This window comes from Elaeis guineensis, chromosome 2 (assembly GCF_000442705.2).
Source record: "Elaeis guineensis isolate ETL-2024a chromosome 2, EG11, whole genome shotgun sequence".
NCBI classification, from domain to species: Eukaryota; Viridiplantae; Streptophyta; class Magnoliopsida; order Arecales; family Arecaceae; genus Elaeis; species Elaeis guineensis.
The window spans coordinates 1,220,587-1,224,985 of record NC_025994.2 but is presented as its reverse complement, the minus strand read 5'-3'; the positions used below and the strand labels follow the sequence as shown (position 1 = coordinate 1,224,985).

At 43.5% G+C, this 4,399-nt stretch overlaps 1 pseudogene; it reads left to right on the top strand.

The window, feature by feature from the left end:
- Positions 1-236: 236 nt before the first annotated feature.
- Positions 237-4,080, top strand: LOC140855530 (uncharacterized; annotated as a pseudogene).
- The last annotated feature ends 319 nt before the right edge of the window (positions 4,081-4,399 follow it).

Genomic DNA, 4,399 nt, shown 5'->3' with positions numbered 1-4,399 from the left:
ATTTGTAATATAGATTATAAAATATTACAAAATATGTACTTTATATATATTTTGAGACTAATTTTGTTACAGCAGCTAAATAAATTTATAGCTAGGGTCTAAATAGAATAAATTTAAAAGTTGGATGAATTAAATTGGAGTTTAGGATGGAATTAAAAATTAATTAATTTTTTTAATGATGAAATATTTGAAGTATTATTGTCTAATTTGCACTCTAGGCAGAAACAGGTCAGGCCTTCATTTTCCCGCATCTAGACCAACAACGCATGCCATAAACCCTCGAACCCTACACTATCCCACGCTAGGGTGTCGAACTCTCTCGATTTTGATCGTAGACATTGTTAAAAGATCAAACCCTAGGGTTCCGATTTCGATCCAAATCTCCGACACAGCGATGGGGATCGACCTCTTCGATGCCTGCGATCCGGGCGCTGACGACGTCGACCTCACCAAGATCGAAGTCGACAAGCAGTACGCCCGGCGGCTGGAGCACAACAAGAAGCGGGAGGCCCTCCAGAGGTACGAGGACCTCAAGAAGCACGGCGTTGCTGGCGACTCCGACGACTTCGATGAATCCTCCTCCTCGTCGGACGACGACGATGATCCTATCGACTCCGATAGGAGGGACCTCCAGTTCTTCGATACCCTCGTTAGGGTTCGAAAGAATGACCCTGGAATCCTCCAAAAGGACACAAAAATCTACTCCGATGAAGAGGATGAGGAAGAAGAGGATAATAAGCCGAAAGCTGCGAAAAAGGAGAGACCTTTGTAGCTAAAAAACGTCATGGCCCAGCATTTGATCGAAGAAGGGCCGGAGTTCGGCGAGAAGCCGCTGAGAAATAACCCCAAGGTCTACAATGAGGAGCAGGAGGAGGGTCTTAAGGCGTTCTTGGAGGCAGCTGAGAAAGAGGAAGCTGAAGCTGGGTCTGACGATGATGTCGATATCATTAAAGCGAAGGTGACGGTGGTGGAGGAGGTGGATGAGGATGCCGACGAGTGCAACAAGAGATTGGATGATTACTTTGGGAAAGATGATGAATTGAACGAGGATGATTTGTTCCTGAAAAACTATTTTCTCCAGAGGTCGTGGGTAGAGAAAGACAAGGACAAAAAGCCATCTTTTGATGACATTGATGTTTCAGAGGACGAGGATGAGCTCGACAAGCAGGATAGGTATGAGGCTGAGTACAATTTCCGGCATGAGGAAGGGGAGGCGGACCGTGTTTTGGGTCACTCGAGGTTTATTGAAGGGTCTTTGAGGAAGAAGACAAGCAGTAGGAAGCTGCAGAGGAAGAGCAAGGAGGAGAGGATGGCACAGGCTGAGTTTGAGAGGAAGGAGTAGCGGAAGCATCTGAAGAATCTGAAGAAGAAGGAGATCCAGGAGAAGCTTGAGAAGATTTGGGCAATTGCAGGGATTGAAGGGGATGGTGTTTGCAAGCTGGATGAGGATGATCTGGATGAAGATTTTGATCCAGAGGAGTATGATAAGAAAATGAAGGAAATGTTTGATGTGGATTATTACAATGCCGAGGATGCTAATCCGGAATTTTAAAAACAACGATGAGGCTGATTTGGAGAAGCCAGATTTTGATATGGAAGATGAATTGCTTGGGCTTCCTAAAGCTTGGGATGTTGGTGGATCTACTGAGGGATTTGAGGCAGCAAGGGAGAGGTTCTTGAAATAGGAGGAGGAAGAAGAGCCACAGAGAAAGGAGGCTAAGAGGAAGCGAAAGAGTAAAATCTCTCTTAAGGAGAAAGTGGAGCTTGATAAGGAGTTGGAGGAGTATTATAAACTGGATTATGAAGATACAATTGGGGACCTGAAGACTCGGTTCAAGTACAAATCAGTTTCGGCTGACAGATATGGCTTGCACCCTGAAGAGATGTTAATAGGCAATGACAAGGATTTGAACCCATATGTTTCCTTGAAGAGATTAGCACCTTATAGAGAGGAGTGGAAGGTGACATATCACCAGAAGTTGAAGAAGGATTTGATTCTTCATGGAGGAACAGATGCTGCCCAGAAGACTGGTAAGAAGCGGAGGACCGAGGAAGGCACGGGTTCGACAGAGACAGGGAAGGAAAAATAGAAAACAGAATCAGAAGAAGCAAAAGGTGAATGTCCTTTACCGTACTGATGCAATTTAAAATTTTTTTATCAGTTTAATGCAGATTCTAATTTTTTTACAAGAATGATGCAAAAGTTATAAAACGCCATTTGAAATGACGTTTTTTTTGAGAAAACGCCATTTGAAATAGCGTTTCTTTGATCCAAGTCAGCATCTACGTGAAATCCAGCCACAGAAAAAAAAAAAGTGAGCTTCTTATTCCACAACAACGAAAGCACTTTTTCATTCTTTCATATACTAGGGGATTCCACTTGGAAAAGAAAATGTTCCATACTAACGTATTCGGGTCCATAACCATGGGTTCCAATGCACGAGATCTTGTAGTACTTATCAATGAGGCCCTATCAATTAGTATTACACAGAAGAAATCAATTATAGAAACTAATACAATTAGATCAGCTCTTCATAGACAAACTTGGGATTTGCGATCCCAGGTAAGATCGGTTCAGGATCATGGGATCCTTTTCTATCAGATAGGAAGGGCTGTTGCACAAAATGTACTTCTAAGTAATTGAATGACGTCATTCAAAATAAATGGCATTTTTGGAAACGTCATTTTGAATGGTATTTCTTCTAAAAAAATATCATTTTGAATGGTGTTTTTAGAAACATCATTTTGAATGGCATTTTTAGAAACGCCATTCAAAACGGCGTTTATATGTTTATATATATATATATATATATATATATATATATATAAACCTCAACGTCTCCTTCCCGATCCTTCTTCTCCGACGACGTCCCCTCTCCGATCCGTTTCGGTAAGCCACCGCCCCTCTCCCCCTCTTCTTCCCCCCGCCCCTCTTCCCCTCTTCTTTCCCCCGCCCCCTTCTCCCCTCATCCGACAGCCCACCCCCGCCGCCCATCGGTTGGCCCCCCCCGCACCTCCCTCCCCCGACCGGCTGTCCCCTCCTCTCGCCATTTGACATCCCCCCTCGCACCGGCTGCCCCCTCCTCTCCCCATCTGACACCCCCCTCTCCCCCCCACTGGCCCTCTCTTCTCTCTCCCTCTGCCTGGCCGGCTACCCATCCGACGCCCGCTCCCCCTCCCTTCCGATGCCCCCCCACCCGCATCGCACCCCTCTTCCTCTTCCTTCTCTCTTTACTTTCGGATGGGAGGGGGAGGGTGCGTTGGACCGGGGGGAGAGGGGGCAGCTGGATGGGGGGAGGGGCGTGTCGGATGGGGGGAGGAGGGGGCAGCCGGCCAGGGGGGGAGAGGAAGAAGAGGGGGAGGGGGGCGGCAGCTTATTGGAACGGATCGGAGAGGGGGCGTCGTCGGAGAAGAAGGATTGGAAAGGGGACGTTAAGTTTTTTTTTTATATATAAAAACATATAAATGCTATTTTGAATGGCATTTCTAAAAATGTCATTCAAAATGGCATTTTTTTAGAAGAAACGTCAGTGAAAATGGCGTTTCTAAAAACGCCATTCACAATGGCGCTTTTATTTTTTTTTTATGGCTGGATTTCACGTAGATGCTGATTTGGATCAAAGAAATACCATTTCAAATGGCGTTTTTCAAGAAAAACGTCATTTGAAATGTCGTTTTATAACTTTTGCATCATTCTTGTAAATAAGTTGGAATCTATATTAAACTGGTAAAAAAAAATTTAAATTGCATCAGTACGGTAAAGGACTCTAATCAACTGTCTAGGCGTAGCAGAAGAAGACGCAGGCTGGCTGAATTGAAACTGTCCTAGTCAAGGCTCAGGGCTTATGGAAAAATCCCCTCGAAACCTCAGAAAAAGAATTAAATATTTTTGGAGAACATAGCATGGGTATTTTGACAGGTAGTTTATTTATAGAATTCTGCCATTTCTCTTGTTAACAATATTTGGGTAAGCAAAGCCTGTGCCTTTTATGTTAGAAGATGGAGTGGTCATGTAGCTTTTTGTTTCCTTGGCCGGCAACATTGGAACTTTGAATGCTCTTCATATATGTTGTGTTTAAACTGCTATTTGTGTGGCAATTTTGGGCATTTTGTTGTGGAAAAGTAATTTATGATCCAACTTCTGACAAGAATAATATGCTTATGTAGTTTTTGCTTTTTTCCAATGCTTTTTTTACATGAAACCTGGGCATTTAAATACATCTGTGGGTGGATCTAATTGGATATATTCTGAGATAAAGTAGTCATATCTTCACCTACTTTACATTAGAATGGTTGATGTTGTTTCTAACTCAGAATCTGGAAGTTGATTCTGATATTTCTCACAGTTATTCCATATAAGTGACTTGTGGATTAACACGATAGTGATTGCCAAACAGCC